This window comes from Myotis lucifugus, unplaced genomic scaffold (assembly GCF_000147115.1).
Source record: "Myotis lucifugus unplaced genomic scaffold, Myoluc2.0 scaffold_110, whole genome shotgun sequence".
Lineage (NCBI taxonomy): Eukaryota > Metazoa > Chordata > Mammalia > Chiroptera > Vespertilionidae > Myotis > Myotis lucifugus.
Window position 1 is genome coordinate 477,086 of NW_005871158.1, and position 20,556 is coordinate 497,641.

Below are 20,556 nucleotides of genomic sequence, written 5' to 3' on the forward strand. Positions count from 1 at the left end.
AGGGAGAGGAGTCTCTGTATTCCCAGAATAGACTGCTGCTGACCAGGAAGTAGAAGAAAACTTCTGTAAAAAGGCCAGTATCTGGGAACATAGACACCGGTAACATGTAGATAGAAACTGAGCAAGATGCTTAAAAAACCTCTTCCCTTGTGGTTGAAACTATCAGAATCCATGGCGTAGGCAGTGAGTGCTGAGGTTAGAGGTAGCCCTACAAACGTGGGAGGGTCAGTGTGTGCCCCCCATGAGTCACGTGGTGAAGCATCCTTTCTTTCTATTGCAGCTATCCTCAAGTGAGTGATGGTCGCAGTGATCATAGAATATGTTATCCAGTCTGCCCAGCCCTTTGGGGTCAAACTAGCATTCCTGGGCAGGAAATAGCAAGACCCAATAAAACAAGAGAAGCTGGATAGCACTCAAGTTCCATTGCCAGGCCTCTCCCACCCCTCCATGAGACATTATTTTGTCTCTATAATAACAAAGAGCAAATGGGGAGGTGATACGTTTTACAAAGAGCTCTCTGGCTGCCATATGGAAACAGGACTAAGAAGGGCAAGAGAGGAGGGTATTTCAGTTGACCTCCTCAAAGCTGGGCCAGGCTCCACCCAAGGCAGTGGTATCAGGGATGCAGCAGAAGCAGCTAGTTTAAGAAAAGAGCAGACCTGGCCAATTTGAGGGATTAGAGAGGATAAGAAGGCTTTTTGTTTGGGTGCCTGAGCTCTTGATGCTGCTGTCACTCTTCAGCATCATTGAGCTCTCAGTCCTGATGGTGCAGGTTTGGTGTGGATGTGAGCGGAAATGGCGGATTCAGTTGGGGACATGCTACATTTGAGCTGCCTCCACCACCTCAGTAGATAATTGGGAAGATGTTGGGAGATGATTCGGAAGCTTAGGCTGAGGGAGCTGGGCTCACCATATAATTTGGGAATCATCTACACAGAGGTGGTGGGTGATCTTTAACCATGGAGGATGTCTCCCCAGAAGAGCATATGCGTCTACTGGCCAAGAACTGAAGGTGGTGAACCCCGTTTCTCAGTGGGTGGGTTTGTATTAGGATCCTTCCATGGTTCCAAGTTACCTTTTTTTTTTAAGTATGCTTTTATTGATTTCAGAAAGAGAAAGGGAGAGGGGGAGAGAGATAAAAACATCAATGATGAGAGGGAATCATTGATCGGCTGCCTCCTGCACACCCCCTACTGGGGATCGAGCCCACAACCTGGGCATGTGCCTTGACCGGGAATTGAACTGTGACCTCCTGGTTCAGGGGTCAACACTCAACCACTGAGCACACCGGCCAGGCCCAGTTACCTTTTTACCTTCAATTAAACTCAGTGCTTTCATGAATTATATGCTTGACCTGATGACCTTCTTTTCTTGCTATGACCCACTTTTACTTTCTTTTTAGCAAGACCAACTTCTTAGTTGCCAACTGAAGACTATTCAGTGCTCTTTCTAAGAAAACCAACACCATTCTTCTTGGAGTTAATGCTTTTCTCGGGGCTGTCACTTCTTTCCTCTAAAGCCCTGTGCAATTCTCACCACCCCAGAGCAGTCTTTTCAGATTAGGTGTTCCCTCGCTCCAGCTGCAATCAATCAACTCATAGACTAGTGGAATGCAGGAAGCGGAGGATCTATCCATCATCTGGCTCTCTAATATTACAAGTGAGGAAAGTCAGGTCAAGTGAGGTGAAATGACTTGTCCAACTTTATACTGTCCATTAGATGTAATGTAGAGAGTAGAAAACCTTGTGGGGGTTGACCGACTTAATAGATTGACCTCTTAATAAGAAAGATTAATAAGAGGATCAAATATTTGCCAAATCCATTTAAATTTATTTGTGATTTTTGTAAACAGGTGAGTGCTTCCATGGTTATTTTTTCGGGGGGGTGGGGGGGAGATCTCATGTGTTTACCTAGATAGTCACTAGAAGATTTTAAAATGTGTTAACTTCATATATGGCTGCTACTTCTAGTGTAAAAAAAAAAATATCTATGCCCTTTTGGGAAAAATTAGTAGGGTCGTATCTCTCCCATCCAAATCCTTCTAATTCAAGGTAACAAAATTGGTAATTAAATATTTAGTTTTTATTATAATAACCTATAAATTATAAACAAAGCAAATTTGACACAGGACAATTATATTTTGGTGTGTTGGCATGTTTTTAGTACACTGGGGCTTGCTATTTAATTTATGTAATTTATTATGTTCGTTTTAAAGCAGCTAGAACAGTTTTCCTGTTTTACATGATTATAGATATTTTTGGTGGTAAAATATATGTAACATAAAATTTATCATTTTAATGTAAAAGTGTGCAATTCTGTGGCATCACATACATTCTCATTATGCAGCTATGATAGTTTCATATATAGATTTACATATTTAAACATACAGGTTTATAGACTTAAAACATGGCCTTTGCTTGGGTGGCATTGGCTCTATCTGTCTTGTCTGCAGCATGGATCTCAATTGGGGAGATAGGCATTGCATCAAATACTGGAGGTTACTTGCACAGGTTAATTTTTTAAAAGGGGGGTATCTGTGTATATTATTTTGGCTTCATAATACTTTGTCTTCCCTATGGGCCATATGTTAAATAATTGAGGTAATTTACATTTATAGTTAATGACACTGGAGTAGTAACTGGAGTCATGTGACATATTGCAAAATTTGGCATGGAAATTACTAATTTAGATAGAGAACCAAACCCCGTAACATCCAATCTAGTTTCTCATAAGAGGATAATACATTAAAGCCCACCTTTAAGAATTAATTTTAGGTATAGCTACTACTCTGTTAATAACTCACCATTTTGAGCACTTATTTTGTACCTGCTGCTGTGCTACGCATTTGATTTATAGTTACCTCATTTAATTCTTGAAACAACTTCATTAATATCTGTTTTACAGATGAGAAAATTGATACTTATTGTTACTAAATGTAGATGGTAAATGACAAAGTCAGAATTTGATCTCAACTGTTCTGCTACAGTTCCTTCCAGGTCTCTCAAATATTCATAATAATTTGAGGATAAGAACTAGGCCTAACAAAGTAACATATTGAAAGTAACAGCAAATTGAGGTCATGTACTCCTTTATTAAGTCATTCAGAAAGAAGGTCATATTTCGGTGATGTGGTATTAATTTTTTTGAACCACATTTTAATAGGAAAGCAGGAAGAAAAGCCAGGTAAAACATTATTTAAGTACAGATTAAACGTAAGTACAGATATTCCTTCTGTCTTTAAACTGGTGGGTAATTGTTTCTCTGTACGAGGTTGTGCGGGCAGATGCACCCTCACTCTAGCTATCTATCATGTTGATCTTAATTACGTAATAGAGGCAGGAGGGATGGAGGGAGCACTTGTTGATTCTGTTCCACTAAATGGAATACTGAGTAATGAGCTAGAAAAGCTATATAGATCTGAGTTTTTTTTAGATTGTGTCTTGTAGTTTCTCTAAAAGATAGATTGCAGATTTTTTAAAAAGAGGGATGTCATATTCTATATAAAACTCCATTTTACATAGCTCCTTGGAGAGGCGGTTGTAGCAGATGGCTCTTAAAGCTGGTGTGAATTCTGGGTTTGTTTTGTGAGCTTGAGCAAATTCCAGTCCTCAGCTTTCTCACATTCAGAGTTGAGATCATAATACCTGCTCACTAAGTACACAGTAAATCGTAGCCTTCCCCTTTCCACCTCCTGCCACCTTTTTCCATTCAACAATTGAGAATCTCTTGAGTGTTAGGTCCTGTCCTGTACACAGAGCTCTTCTAAGAGCTCAAAATGAGAGGCAGGAAGGCATCTAACCAGCTCTTCGTGTTGCAGTTTAATGGAAGTGTCGTAAGAACTATCTACACTCCCTAAATGCTGAAGAAGCATGAGGTATGGAGCAATTACATGTTTTGGGGGTCAGTGGACAGCAGTGTCCATTTAAAACATATTTTGTGTTTAATGGTCATTTACTACTTGGTGAACATTAAACCTGTGTATTTTGTGGTCAGAAATGAGCTCAGTATAAACATTAGGCTGATTTGCAGTGCATGGCAATTTGAATTTTGTCATTGGGTTAAGAATATGTTATACCAGATGTAGCAATCTTTACAGTGACCACTGTGAGAAGTTACTGGTTTTATAAGACTGAAACCATCCAAGGACCTGCAATGTTGTCAGTTTGATCATAGCTCCCAGGGTTTGGGAATTACGTACATATAGAGCATCTGCCATGTGGCAGGCTCTGGGGAAACAAGAAATATCCTTGCCGTCCTAGAACCCCCAGTCTCGGGGGAAGGTGAACAGGGCAGGATGCATACCATCCTTGCTTGGGTGATAACTTGATAATTCCATTGGTTCTGGCATTATTCCTGTTGCATTATACTGTTAACTTGTATAAAAGAAGAACCGTGAAGTTATTGGGTAAGATTTTAAGGTCACTCAGGAATGCTGTGGCATTTAACCAGTGACCCATCTTTGATTCAGAACGTCTGGCCATCATCCTAAAGCAGCCAGTCATTCTGAGTTTGACAGCACTTCTCCATTCCAATTTGTTAGATATCACGTGTGGTGGGGAAGTTGTCAGCTACGAGTTTTCTTCCCTCCTTCCTATAGGGTGAAGGCTTAGCATCTGCTTCTGCCCCAGGGTGATGGCAATGCGTGAGGCTCTGTCCCCTCTGCTGTGTTTGTCTCCTTCCAGACTCATCGTGCGAGTGCACCAGTGTGTTCACAGATCTTTCAGAGAGCCAGGCGTGCTGAACCCTTGGTTCCTAATGGGGTTTGATCCTGATCTGGTGTTATTTGTTCACTCAGTAATTATTTACTAATTTTTTAATGGTGGGGACAGGACAGGACAGGACTAGACATGGGGTCGCTCTAGGTGAGCAAGTAACGTGTTACCCTGGTCAGGCTAATGATTTGATGTCACTTCAGACTGGTATTCTTTAAATCCTGGTTCATGACATTGTTAAGAGGAGAAGGCAAGCACTCTATGACAGGGAAGAGCATAGCCAAAGAGGCCCTCTGGTTCCCCCTCTGCCTGTTCCCAGGATCTCAATGGACCAGAAGTAAAATAGCAGATTCCTTATCTTTCCTTCCAACCACATTCTGAACAATTCCTGAGAGAGGTTCTGGTAGATACTATTTTTGTTCAATCTAATTCAGTTTCCAGAGTTGTTTTCAACACCCCTTCGATGAATCAGTGCATGGAAGCCACTGTGATACCCAGGCCCTCAATCTAGCACTGGGAAGAGACACTGGGGTAGGTCCCAGGGGTCCTGTCCCAGTCCCCAAGGAACTTGAGGCAATAGCTTACGGTAGACTATGAGTGTGAGAGAACTATTAGTAAAGTATTCTAGGGACAGAGATGGAAGAGCAGTGGCGTCAGCCTGTGGAGGTCAGGGTGGCTCAGGGGCGTGATTCATGGACGTGATCCCAGGGTGGGACAGATGGTAAAGTGAAATGTTCCTTTCAAATTGATGAAATGGGATACTTTAATTTCACATCCCTGAAAGCCTTAACCTTTCGGAATTGCACAAAGCAAAGTGACTAGGATATTGCAGTGATTCTTGCTGTATTTGATGACCTGCAAAATGACATCAAGTGACTATGAGAAGATTGACTTCTTGCTAAATCTTTAGTTGTAGAATTTTACTTAACTTTTCACTAAAAGACAAACTCACCCAGATGGAAAGCCCTTCTCAGATTCCAAAGTTTTACAGTAGTTCTTCGATTTACTACAAAAGAGTTTGTTTTGTCAATCTCCATTATTTCTACTGACAAGCAAGAAATAAGAGCATTCAGGCTTCTCACTTTTCACAGTAAAAACCTTGGGGCCTTGTTTTCTATCAGAAGGCTGGTTGCCCCTATTGTTCCTTAAGCCATAGTCACTGGGGAGTAGTCCCTTATCAATCTCCTTTGGGGAACCTTCTGAACAGAAGCTCTTACTTGAGAAAGGGAAGTCTCAGTGTTTTGCTTGTCTTCCAGATTCGGAGATGACTTTCCGGAATTGACTTTTTAAGTGAAAATATATGTCCTGTGTCCTGCTGCTGGGGAAAGAAAATGTTTTTGAGGGAGGAGGGAGTGCTAGTTTTGTAACATTCATTAGCATAGCAAACTGGAGAAGCCACAGATGCTGTGTCTGGGCAGCTGGGTCTGCAGAATTACTGTGAGTCCCAGGCTTGTTTTTATCCTGCCTCACATGGACTATTTATTCTGTTCTGAGAAGCATTGCCATTTAGTATTTTTGCATGCTCATCCTTCCAACTTGTACTTTTGTTTGCTGCTGGGGAGGAAGAAAGCCGATAACTTCTGCTATGGTTTCTAAAATTAGAGTGATTTGGCTTTAGCCTGGATAAAGAAACTGAAGTATATTTTGTTGTTGTTGTTGTGTGGTGTGGGGTGGTGTGTGTGTGTGTGTGTGTGTGTGTTTACCTAACAGCAATGGTTGCACTCTGAGATGACAGATTGTCATTCTGAGAAAGCTTTTTTTAAGTTCTACATTTATATCTTCTCAGCAATATATTCCTCTGGTTTAGGTAAATAAGTAGAAAAAAGAATGAAACTCATTAATAAAACATTGAAGCGTTCAACCCCACTTAATCAAAGAAATGCAAAATAAAGCAATAATAAGATCATTTTTTCATGGAATTAGTGAAGTGTCTTCTACTTGTTGTTGTTGGGATTGGTTTGTTTTTTGCCTTTTTTTAATGGTGATTCTAACATCTGGTGAAAGTTCTACTGATATATTGTTTATAGGAAAGAAAATTAGCATAACCTTCTTGGGAAATAATTTGATGTTACGTATCAGAGGCCTTAAAATATTCATGCTCTTTATCTCACTTTCCAAGTCTATGCAAAAGAAACCATAGGACCAGAGTACAGAAATGTTTACAACATTATTAGTAATAAAAAGAAAAGATCTGATATTCTGTAGCGAAATGGTTTTGTAAACTATGACATACCCATGTATGAATTATGTTTGGAGAAACTATAACAACATCAAGAAAGCCTGTGATAAATGATGAGGCAAAGGAGATCTGTGTTTTGCCATTGAATTTTACAATGGCACAATTGTGTAAAATTATCAGTCCAGCAAAAATAAAACAAAAAAACCTGGAATGAGAAAACAATCTCAAATATTAAATCTTTCTTCCTTCCCCCATGTTTTCCTTTTTTCTGTAAGAAGCATAAATATTTTCAATTGGTGTTTCTAACTTTTATTTTTGAAATGAGTAGTGCCTTAGATATAATGCTTCTCATTTTTCACTAAAAATTTAATGTTCATATTTTACACATTATAAGTTGCCATGGTGATGAGATTAAATCTGTAATTTCTGATAGTAATTTGTTTCTTTCCCTGGGTATTAGTTAGCACCTTTTATGAGAGGTCAGAAGGTGATCTCTTTAGCAACACTCACTTTTTTATTTATTTTTATTTTTTTGTTAATCCTCACCCCAAAGATATCTTTTCCATTGATTTTTAGAGAGAGAAAGAGAGAGAAAAACATTGAAGTGAGGGAGACACATCGATTGGTTGCCTCCGCACATGCCCCAACCAGGGCCAAAGATTGAGCCTACAATTGAGGTACAGAATCAAACCCTCGACCCTTCAGTCTGTGGGCCGAACCAGCTAGGGCAACACTCAATTTTTTAAAAAGTTACTTTTTTGTATGTTGAACATTTTAGTACCATATAAATGGACAAATTGTGTTGGAGTCCTGTGATGCATAAAATATAACAATATGTTTGTGATTTCTCTTTAGGAATTTTTCAAATAGAAACTAATTGCAAAGTTTCCGGTTGACCAGCATTCATAGGGTAAGATTAACATTCTGAATTGTGAACACATGGTAAAGATAATTACTATTACATTGGTAGCTTGGGGCAAACAAATAATGAATACTTAGTATGTAAAAAAAAATATAACTATTTTTATAGATGGCATGAGTAAAATCTGATGTTTTTAAACCAGTTAAACAGAAAATTAAATCTATATACAGTTTGGTAAAATGTTATCTTACTGTGCTTTGTCAGTTTTGTATATAGGAAAGTGTGTGTGTGTGTGTGTGTGTAAGAAAGAAGAGAGAGATTTTTCATTTTTAACATTAAAAATCTAAAGAATATAATAAAATGTCTCCAGCAGACTTAGACTGCATGACTCCATGTCTGTATTTTTCAGACTTTTGTTTAAGGTGGTATTGTTAATGCATAGAATTGGTTTGCCAGGTTTTCATAAGTAATAGATGGCGATGCTTTCCGAGAGTAGGTAAGTCAGAAATAAATAAATCCTGTGTTCTATTGCTTCCTGCAAACATCATTCTTCTTTTATAGTTGTAGAAGATTAATCTTAGATTAGCTCTGTGGCAGAGCTTTTGACTTTGATTTATGCACTGTATGAAATAGCATGACTTTCTAGTGTGAGTACAGCATGTGTCTTAAAAGTGTGTCACCCTGAACATAGAGTCGAGGGGAAGCAGTGGTGAGCACATTGGGTCTGTTCCCTGGTTTTCTGAACACCCTTCTTTTTATAGATGAAGATGCAGATCCGTTGACTTTTTGAGTATAGCCACATTTCCCTGCTGATTCATTGATTTGACTCTAAATTTTTAAAAGCTCATATCAACTCTCCCTGCACGTATGGCTCTTCAGTGGCTTTTCCGTCACTCCTGAACTGTGCATTATTCAAACTCTTTACCGTGGCTGCAGGCCCTCTGTCACTCATCTTCTTTCCACAGGCTCCTGACATGCCAGCCGCGGGGCCTCCTTTCTGATCCTCACACACCCTGAGCTTCTTACTCCTTCGTGGAACGACCCTCCTCAGCATCATCACGTCTGGCTCCATGTAGATCTATGATCTGTGCTTTAATGGCAGTCCCTCTATAGAGGCCTTCCCTGACCCTCCAACCTAAAGTAGCTTTAGCGTCTTCATAGTGTTCCTGACTTTATTGTGTTATCTACTCTCTTTGGTTATCGTCTCTTTTCTCTTACTACCCAGTAAGGTCCGTCAGAGCAGGGTCTTGTCTATCTGACATACCTGTATTTCCCCGACCACTTAGAACTCCCCCTGACACATAGTAGGCATTGTAAATATTTGTTACATGAACAGATTAATGTCCTGACCCCTCTCTGACAAGTGTTGTTGTTCAGTTATGTTTCACCCATTCTCTTGGGTTGTTTGGTTTGTATGGAACCAAATGTAGGACTGTTTGGGTTTAGCCTTCATCGAACCCATTTTGGCACAGAAGTGACGCTATAAGATGGGGTGCTTTCAGCTATGCATGTTTTCCCTCCACAATCCTATATAATAAAAGGGTAATACGTAAATCAACTGAATGGCGGAACAACTGGTCACTATGACGCGCACTGACCATCAGGGGGCAGGCGCTCAATGCAGGATTTGCCCCCAGCCCACATGCACCTATCGCCCAATCGGGGCCTACAGGCCAATCTCTCGGTCCCTGCCCCTGGGAGGCAGGCTCTGATCACCTGATGGTGCTCAGGGAACTGAGGGTGGGTGGCGGCGGTACCAGGCCAAGGCCCCCACCCTGCCAGTTGCCCCCCACACAGAGGGCAACCAGAGGCGGGGCTGGCGAGCCGGCCGGAACAGCCAACCTCTTGGTATCTCCCCCCGGCCGCCCGGGGGTGGGTGGAGGTGGGGGGTGGGGCCGGCAGCCGGGAAAGAAGGCCCTGATTGTAGGCCAGGCCTAGGGACCATACCCATGCATGAATTTCGTGCGCTGGGCCTCTATTAGGAATATAAATCCTTTGAAAGCAGAACAAGGCCTCATATCTCCTTGGTATCCCTTTGGAGTTCTAGCCTCCATAATTGAGTGCATGTAAATGTTAACTTTAGAGAAAGGTTTAGGATGAGTCACTCATATTTTTAAGAATTTCAAGAATACACTGGTTTGTCTGCTCCAAAGTTTAAAAAAAAATCTCATTTTGAATTATAGTTGAAAAATTATAACATAGAATTGTTCTGGACTATATTTGCAGCTTCATGTTCCAAACCCTGTTTTATTTTTATTAGAAAGGTCTATTATTAATTAGGCTACATGTCCAGAATCAGTACTGCTAACCATCTAATTCTTTTCAAATTAAGAAACCTGGCTCTAAGCTCATGTTTTACCCTTTGACCCTAGAGAAGCCACTTGAACATCTCTGAACTTTCATTTCCTTATTTGTAAAGACTTGGACTTTACAAATCTCTCTGGTTTCTTCCTAGAGAATAGTCCATATGATTCTGCTCTTGTGAAGGTAGGTCACCTATGGAAGAATTAGAAGTGAATGGAATGATGATCTCTGCTTTCGGCCAGTCATTTGAAAGGAGAGCATGTATGATCCACAAGAAACTGCAGAGGCACTGAGTTTGGCTCTATTTTATGTCTTTCTTACTGTGAGGTGGAGATGGGTGTCAGGGAGATATTTTTGTAAACAATAAAGGTGGTGGAGAAGGGCTTGAAGATACACATTCTAAGAATTATGCAGCCACTGGTGGCTTATGCTCAACAAATAATATTATAATCATGTGGCTGCAACTTCTTTAAATATGTTCTAGTTAATTTGGTAGTTCACTAAAAACATCCAAGAACTAAGCTGTCTTTTCCTCTAAGACAGCGGTTCTCAACCTATGGATTGCGACCCCTTTGGCGGTCGAACGACCCTTTCACAGGGGTCGCCTAAGACCATCCTCCATATCAGATATTTACATTACGATTCATAACAGTAGCAACATTACAGTTATGAAGTAGCAACGAAAACAATTTGATGGTTGGGTCACAACATGAGGAACTGTATTTAAAGGACCAGAAGGTTGAGAACCACTGCTCTAAGATAATCACCATCTAAATTAAATGCATGCTGGGATGGGAGGGCAATCTGGCTTTGACATCTGTCACCCCGTTGATCGCCAGGGTTGATTCAGCTGATCTGGCTGGCTAGGCAGGTGTTCCCTTCCTCCCTCACTGGTCCACATTCATCCCTCCCCAAGTAGATGACCTTCCTCCCAGAGGAGACGACTGGTCTTCAGTCAAGGGTATATGAGTAGCTGCTAGAACCTCCAAACAAGCTCTCAAGGTCCATTTTTAGGAGAACATAGTGTAGTCAAGCTTTCAAGACTCCAGACATATAAATGAGGCACTGCATGCAGAAGTCAGTCTGCCTTTAAATTTTTTTAATTAATTAATACATGATTTATTTCATGACTGTGAGAAACAAGGATAAGTAAAGAATGTTCTGGAAACAGCCTAAGTGCCCATTAGCAGACGAATGGATTAAAAAACTGTGATACATCTACACAATGGAATACTAAGCTGCTGTAAAAAAGAAGGAACTCTTACCATTTGCAACAGCATGGATGGGCCTGGAGAGCATTATACTAAGCGAAATAAGCCAGTCAGAGAAAGATAACTATCACATGATCTCACTCATTTGTGGAATATAATGAACAACATAAACTGATGAACAAAAATAGATCCAGAGACAAAGAAACACTGACGGACCGTCCAACCTCAAAGAGAGGGTAGCGGGGTAAGAGATCAACCAAAGGACTTGTATGCATGCATATTAGCATAACCAATGGACACAGACATTGGGGCGGTGGGGGCTTGTCCTAGGGGGTGGTAGGGGCTGGGGTGGTCAATCAGGGGAAAAGGAGACAGATGTAGTACTTTAAACAATGCAAAAAAATAATTTTAAAAAAGAATGTTCCTTAAAACTCAGAGCAACTGAGCTTTTATTAGGATATCTAAGGTTGTTCCCTTGGTTTTAATTGCCGTATTCAGTAACTTTCTCCTGGGGCTTTAAATGATTAGGGTTAATCATATAAATCTTAATATTTAGAATAGTTTTATGATTGTTTCTTAGACCACTCTACTGCTTTGGGTAAGAGGTTGCAGAATGGTATCACACCTCTCTGTTCTCCTTTGGTTTCTCTGTGTTATTGGACTATGATGCCAGCTTCTCTCCTTGAAACTCTTTGGTTTTTGTGTTCCAGAAATACCGCGCTTCTCCTTTATTTCATTGACCCTGCTTCTCTATCCCCCTTTATTGTTCTGTGTCTGGTAGTCCTTCATCTGATATATTATCTAGAAGAGAAAAGTTCTGTTATTCACTCACTAAATTTACTCTCTTGAAGAGTTATTAATTCATTTCTATGACACTATCTACAACTTAAATACTCACGACTTCCTATGGGGGATCAAAGATGGCTGCGAATATTTTGTGATTCTCCCATCAAGAGATAGACTCTTTGTTTCCCCTCCCTTTGGATCTGAGCTGGCTGTTTCCTTTTTGAAGCAATCCAATGGGACAGAAATGGTGTGGGGCTATTTCTAAGGCTGGACTAAAGAGAATTGTAGCTTCTGCGTTCGTGTGCTTGAAAGGTTCCTTCTTCGAACTGAGCCACCCTGCTGTGAGGGAGCCTACCCGGCTGGGTGGAGGAGCGGCCAGGCCCCTGGTCACCAGCCCAAGCTGAGCTCCAGGCCAGCAGCCAGCCCAAGTGCCAGCTCTGTGATTGAGGCATTTTGGACCTTCCAGCCATCCCAGCATTGAAGCCAACACCATGTGAAACAGATTGCCTCATCATCCCACAGAATCAGGAGAATGATTTTGCTATTTTAGCTGCTGAGTTTTGGGATGGTTTGTTACATGGCAATTAAGAGCCAAAACAACAATTGTACCTAGAAGTGCGGTGCTGTCATAACAAAACATCTGGCATGAGCTTTGAGACCAGATGGCAGTGAAGACCTGAAGGGCAGTAAGAGGGCTATTAAATGTTGGCTGGGCCCTCAGTGGGTGGCTCAGTTGGTTGGAACATTGCCCTGTACACCAAAAGGTTGCGGGTTTGATTCCCGATCAGGGCACATACCTAGGTTGTGGGTTCCATCCCGTGTTGAGGTGCGTGCAGGAGGCAGCTGATCAGTGTTTCTCTCTCACATCAATATTTATCTTTCTCCCTTCCCTCCTCTTTCTCTAAAAATCAATAAAAACATATCCTTTGATAAGGATTTAAAAAAAAATGTTGCCCGGAAGAACAGTGAGGAAACTGCTATTGGAGAACATAAAATGGTACCATTGCTTTTTATAGTGGCGGAAAAATCAGCAAGACTGTCCCCTACATGGAAGATTGAAAATGAACCTAATGAATTGTGGATCTAACTTGGGAAATTTTCCAGCAGAATATTGAAGTGCCAATTAGCTTTTTTTTTTTTAACCACCTATAATCAAAGTATTGCAGAGATGAATTTAAAAAGAGACTATTCAGATTTTAAGTAGACTTTAGAGGAAATATTTCCAGATGATAATTTTCTAGGGCAGTGATGGCGAACCTTTTGAGCTCGGCATGTCAGCATTTTGAAAAACCCTAACTTAACTCTGGTGCCATGTCACATATAGAAATTTTTTGATATTTGTAACCATAGTAAAACAAAGATTTATATTTTTGATATTTATTTTATATATTTACATGCCATTTAACAAAGAAAAATCAACCAAAAAAATGAGTTCGCGTGTCACCTCTGACTCGTGTGTCATAGGTTCGCCATCACTGTTCTATGGTCATAAATAAAACTGTCTCCCATGGGCCAGCTTCCTTACCCAGCAAAAGGTACTTCGAGTAAGAAATGGCCTCAGGTCTAAAGATTAGGTCCAGAACACTACTGCCATAAAACTTGGTCTCGGTGTAAAAATAAAAGCCAGGGCACAGCTGTAAGACCTTGTATTAAGCTTTCAAAAGATTTAAGGCAGTACCTCCTAGATCTTCTCAGCTAGATGTAAGGGTCTCTAAGAAACTTAAGGACATTGTCTCATAGCATTGAGGACCTGATTTAGGTGACACGATCCTGGATTTGAAGCCTGAACTTGATGCTGTAGTGGGCTAAAACTTTGGGGGGCGGGGACTTGGGGAGAGGGTGAGCAGGCCTTGTATGCATGGGAATGTAAGTTTGTGGACAGAGAATGGGTTGTGGTGGTTCAACACGGCTGCAGTTCCTTGGCACTCTTCCCATTGAAAGGTGTTCGCTTCCTATCTCCTCGAATCTGGGCTGGCCGTGTAACTCCTTCGGCCACTAGAATGTGTTGGATGTGACACTGTAGCTTCCAGGGCTCTGCCATAACAGATCTGCAGCTTTCACCTGTGTGTTTGGAGTGCACCATCTTAGACCCCAGCTGCCTCACTGTGTGAGGACACGCAAACGGCCACGTGAAGTCTCACATGAGGGAACTGCCAGCCAGCAGTCAGCACCAGCTCCCCGCCTGATGAATGAGGACATTTGCATCTTCCAGCTACCTTTGTGCCAGCCAACACCGTGAAGCAGAGAACCACCCACAGAATCACGAGAAATAAAACCATAAAACCTTTTTTTTTTTAAGGCTTTAAGGTTTGGAATACCCAAAATAGCCAGCCAACATCCTTCCCATCTGTATGCAATGAGTTGCAGCCTCTCTTCCGCAAAGGCTGTAGAGAGAGACACCCTTCCTAAACATCTGAACGTACTGTTTTCTGCCTTTTGCATTTTTGTAGGGTCAGTTCTTTAATGTACAAATATTTATGGCGCACTGTGTGCTAGAAACTGTGGAAGGCACTACAATAGCATAGGATCAAAATCTGAATCTACTTGACTCCTGCTTCTCTATCTGGTGTTGGCCAGTGGTGTGAATTTTCATTTACAGTGACTAGTTCATTCTTTGCTTTCTTTTCAAATACATTAAACATTTCCCTTATTATTTCTGGCCCACATGGTTGAAATAGCCTCCTTGTTTCTAATTCCTCCTCCTCCAACCGTCCTGCAAATCTCAAGTCAGTGACTCGCTATTTCCCTGCCATTTCCCTGCCTCACATAGCTGAGCCTCTGAGGCTCATGGGAGAGGTGGTAGCGGTGAGGAGGAGGTACCCTAGACATCTAGGGAAACATCCAGAAGACTTAAAAGGTAGGCACTTTTCCCAGATATTTTATTGCCAATCTTTCTGGTGGGCTTTCTCCTCCTCCAAAGATTTAGAAATAGTAATAATAATAATTTTGGCCTTACCTGGGCCACTTGAATTGCTCCATGGGAGTGGGGCCTGGATTTAGGTTTCATTTTATTGTGCCCCAGGTGACTCTAATGTGAAGCCAAAATTGAGAACTGCTGTCATCGATTTGTGATACTTATAAATGGTCTCTGCACCAGCAGCAGCCACATTAGCTAGGAATTTGTTAGACATGCACATTCATGGGGCCTGCTTCAGACCTAATGAACCAGAAACTCTGAGGGTAGGACCACTCACTTTGTGTTTTAATAAGCTCTCCAGTGCTTTTTGTGGATATTAATAGAAGAGAAACACTTTACTAGATAAATCTTAGTTCCATTCTAGGTCTCAAAAGCACAACTAAATTTGGGAAGGGTGTTTGTTATTTGAAAGTTGCTATACAGTATTGACATGATCTGAATCAATTGGTAAGGGATATAAACTGGCATACTAAGTGTCTTGCTAGTGATCATTTGGGTACTTCTCAGATCTCTAAAGAGTAGTTCAAGGTATTCTTTATTATTTTATTTTTCGATTACAGTTTGGATTCAACAGTATTTTGTATTACTTTCAAGTGTACAACAGAGCAGATAGACATTCATTTGGTTATAAAGTGTCTCCTTCAATAATTCAAGTGCCCACCTGGCACCATAGATAGCTTTTACAGTGTTGTTGACTATAGTCCCTATGCTTTCCCTTAAATCCCCAGGACTATTTTGTAACTGTTAGGGTCGCCAAAGGAGGTGTGCATGAGGCCAAAACACATAAAGAATTATGAATTTCTTAGGTCATCTGGAAAACAGATGGGCTGAGCCCCAAATGTGCCAGCACCCAGGAACGGGGAGTCAGAGATTTTAAAGGATTCTAGGCGGACTTTTTCAGTAGGGAATTCTCTGAGCAGGTCCAGATCCTGGGCAAGTCCAAAAGGCAAAGTTACTGGTCTTAGTAAATGGAATGTGGTCTAAGCAAAAGGGCAAGTCCATTGCAAAATGATCTAAAGGTCATTTTCCTAGGGGAGGAGGTATGAATTCCATCAGTTGATAGACCTAACAGTAACTATCAATTAGTGCTCCTTAAATCGCATCACCTTTTTTCACCTTATCCCCCAAAACTCCTCTCAAGGGGTTATTTAAAATAAAGGAGCAAATTTATCAGGGATACTGATGCTTTGTTTCCCAGAGAGAGAAATCAAAGAGGTGAACTTAAATTTCAGTTAGCTATATGATCGACCCAAGAAACATCTTGAAGTAGTACTAAACATTTTGAAGGGATATAAGACTTTTAAATCAATTTTCAGTGAGAGTAAGAAGACAAAAACCCCATTTTGAATTGTTTAGCTATAGCCCTGCCTGGGGTCAAAGAACAGGGATCTTTGAAGTATCCGCCAGTTCTTAGCATACAATGACTCTAAATACCATCTGATCATCATTTGTTTATTTTGTCACTGGTTATTTTGGAAATGCTTTCAAAGTAAAGTAAGGACTAGTGGAAAGTAAAGATGCCTAACTTGAGTGTTGTTGTTCCAGTCTGAGAGACTTTGGGGTGAGATTGTCAAATGAAATTCATGTGCTTTGAAAAGTTTTTATGATTTTTTAATGAGGTTTAAAAGCTAAAGGAATGGGATTAGGACCATAAAATCCTTTACTCTTAACATTGTTTCTTTGAACTGATTTAGTGCATTTGTGTATTAGAAATAGAGATCTGATTTGGATTGAATCCTCATTGTTTGCAATAATACCGTCTGGAAAAAATTTCCTAGACACAGAAATGGTATTGCATTTTGTAATGACAAAGGACAGCTATGCTCTAGCTCTCCAGTTAAACACTTCAATGAGAAAAATTAACATCAGTTAATATATCGGAAGGCTTGAGACTTTTCATACATCATTACATTCAGATGTTATTTATTTATATATTTACTCTTAGATCAATGGAAAATGTTTAGTAGGGGAAAATGTTAGCTGAGAAAGTAGATTATATAATCTGTGATTGGAGACATGGCAGAAAACTGTACATTTGCATCCTTGTTTTTCAAAAGATTGTAGTAGAACCCAGTTGCAGTGCAGATGTGGGGATAAACTGGTATCTTCATCAGTTGGGGCTGCTGTGACAAACTACTATATAAACTGGGTGACTTAAAAAACATGTATTTCTCACAGTTCTGGAGGCTAGAAAGTCCAAGTTCAAGATGCATTGTGTCTGATGAGAGCTCACGTCCTAGTTCATAGACAGCCACCTTCTTGCTCTGTCCTCATATGGTAGCAGGGCAAGAGAGCTCACTAGGGTTCCTTTTATAGGCACACTACTCCCATCCAGGTGGGCTTCCCCTCAGGACCTAATTACCTCCCAGAGGCATCACCTCTACCACTATCACATTGGGGGCTACGTTTCCCACGTGGTGGGGACACAAATATTCAGTCCATTGCAGTTGAAAAAGACAGTTAAATATTCAGCTTTTCCTTTAGCGTTTGAGAGAACCAAGACTGGTATAGTAAATGGATTGAGTGAGACAGTGTGGTCTGGTGGACAAGGCTTGAGATTTGAGTCTGAGGACCTAGGTTCTTGTTTATATCTATTTCTTCCTGGTTTTGTCAACTGGTAATGTCTTTGGGCCTGCCTTATTTTCTATGTTTATAAAATATGAAAAATAATATTTATCACAATATGAAAAATTATATTTATCTCAGTGGCTTATTGTAAGCATTACACAAATTAATATGAATGAAAGTTATTTGAAACTAGGAAACTAGATAGTAGATTATTATTAATAATAGATTTTTATTTGCTCTTTTATTGACAAGGGACTCATCAAAGGAAATCTGCATTTGAGGAAAAGTTTATAATTCTTAAAAAAACAGTTCTTTACAGATAATTTTCAGTTAGAATAAGTATGGTGAACCTGAAGTGAGTTATCGTTCTCTGACAGACTGGTTACAGTAGTTTCTCACTATGATTATTTAAAAATATTACTATAGGTGGAGATTTGTATTTCTCTGCTTTCATAGAAATATTGTGTTTAAAGTAGAAAATGTGTTTGCAATATTTTGTAAAAGCTGTATTGTATGCCAGAAATCTCATCATGGCTAAATAGCATTTTGGAATGATGCACTAATTACTTTTCTGGCACATTACAGATGCAGTACAATGGGAGAATATGTAAAATGTTTCACACACCAAATATCTTTATCATGCTTGCTGCACATAAATGCAGGTGTATATCGTATGCTGTAAGCCTTTGAAAAATGTGAATGAGAAAGTCATGGCCCGGTGGTGCTAACCATGAATTAGTATACAGCTCGTTTGTCATACACACCAACTGTGCTCTCTGGCCTGCAAAATAACTTGATACTGGTTAGTAATTACTAAGCAGGCTTTACACATACACTGGTAAATCCAATGTAACTTTCAGATATGTCCATTTTTTTTATCTTTGAAAAATGTCAGGGAAGCAAGATTATTGCTAAAAAATATCTGAAATACTGTTTGGGGTCAGTGAGTGGATTTCAGGTATTTAATAAACCATATTAAATGAGGATCATATCTTCAGGGCAAATATCAAATGTATACTAACCTTCCCAGCAACATTCAGAGGTTATATAGGCACTAAAATTTTTCACACCGAATTTAAAAAATTTTTGTTTTAGAATGTTGTCACATTTCAAATTCATTAATGCATATGTAATTTAAACTATTGCAAATGATTATTTGAAGAAGATACTAAGAATGGCTTTTATTAATCCTCAAAGGTAAAAAAATGAATATAAAAGGGTAACTACATTTAATAAATATCATAATTTCAGAGAAATTTAGCCGTATGTCTGAGCTGTGTCTTAAAAAGTTATTTATTTGTGACTATTTCTAATGAAATCAGTAGGCTAAGTTTTAAGTGTTGAGTCCTCATTTGGACAGATGTGTGGTTTTAAATCAGAGTGCAGAAATTACAAGGTCTGGCAGGACATCTGATAAATGCAAGCAAGACCAAACTGTATGAGGACTAAGTGAGGGAAACTAACATATGTAGATTGGTTGGGAAAAGCTAAGTGTTCATCAATGTACTGTAGACACGGGATTTTAAATCTATTATGCCTAAATTTCTGTAGAAAAATTTCTGTCATTTAAGGGAGTTCCGGGAGTGAGTATGATCTGATCTGTGAGTGAGATTCTGTATATATAGCTTTGCCAAGATGTGCCACAGTGTGGAAAGTGAACTGATTTATGAAAATTTACTTCTAATATTTTTTGATGGAGAAGTTCTGTGAATACAGTATCTCAATTTTTTTAAGTAATTGCAGCTATTTCAAGATATCTGTGCTTTCTCATAGAATGAAGACAAACACAGAGATGGTGTTTCTAAGAAATTTTAAAAGGTGTAGGCCTCCTGATTGAAGCATTGTCAAATTATTGGAATCATTTTTTTATTGTTGTAAGTATAAATATTTGAAATATGTTATTTTGGTCAATGTTGGCTTGTGTTCTTTGTCGTATTCATTCTCTGTCAAATACCATTGTCATTGTTAGAGCTGTTTAAGTTTATCTTCTCCTGCAACTTCAGTTGCATAATTGAATTAATTTAACTCAGGACCCTTTAAAAAACAAAGTCACGACCTTTGAGCTAGAAAAGCCCTTAGAGATGCTCTGGTTCATACTATTCATCCATTACAAGGAATTCCTTTGTGGTATCTCTAACAGATGATCATCTTATTCATCTAGTCCAGATTGGGGAATGTCCAACCCACAGGCCATGTAAAGCCCACGAAATCATTTGATCTGGCCCTGCCAGGGCAATAGGGGTGAGTTAATTAACTATTTGACCAAATATAACAGGCTAATTTTTAAGATGATAATTTTATATGGCCCACGAATAATGTTATAAATATCCAAATAGCCCTTGGCAGGAAATAGGTTCTCCACCCCTGATCTAGACCCTGGTAGGGAGAAGGGCTGAACTGTTTCACACAATTCCCAGTTCTATGGATGTTCCACCACAAATTGAATCAAAATATGATTTTCTGAAATGGCCCCCACCTAGTTCTGCTTCTAGAGGAAACCCACTTATTCTTTCATCAAATAGTCATGCAAAAATGTGAAGAAATTATCAAGTTTCCCTACTCATTTTTGTTGTTTTATTTTTCAATTACAGTTTACATACAATATTATTTTGGTTTCAGGAGTACAGCATAGTGGTTAGTCATGTACTTTATAAAGTGATCCCCCTGATATTTCCAGTACCCACCTGGAAACATATTTAGTTATTACAATATTATTGACTATATTTCCTGTGCTGTACTTTACATCCCCACGACTGTTTTGTAACTACCAATTTGTACTTCTTAATCCCTTTACCTTTTTTACCCAGTTCCCCAGTCCCCCTCCTGTCTGGCAGCCATCAGTCTGTTCTCTGTATCTATAAGCCTGTTTCTGTTTTGTTTATTTATTTTTGTTCTTTACATTCCAGTGTAAATGAAATCATACGGTATTTGTCTTTCTCTGACTCATTCATTTTACCTGGCATAAGACTGTCTACGTCCATCCATACTCTCCCAAATGATAAGATGTCATTATTTAT

The 20,556-nt window shown here is 39.7% G+C and overlaps 1 protein-coding gene across 10 annotated transcripts in view; it reads left to right on the forward strand.

Moving 5' to 3' along the window:
- Positions 1-20,556, forward strand: part of LRRC8B (leucine rich repeat containing 8 VRAC subunit B) — a 103,821-nt gene that overhangs the window by 35,455 nt on the left and 47,810 nt on the right. For 8 of the 10 annotated variants that reach the window (XM_023757621.1, XM_023757624.1, XM_023757625.1 and 5 more), the window contains 2 exons: positions 7,747-7,801; positions 19,313-19,413. The exons of 1 other annotated variant lie outside the window; for it this stretch is intronic. The gene's annotated coding sequence lies outside the window, so the exon portion shown is untranslated. The remainder of the gene's footprint in view (positions 1-7,746; positions 7,802-19,312; positions 19,414-20,556) is intronic. One more of the 10 variants, XM_006093158.3, reaches the window with a different exon arrangement.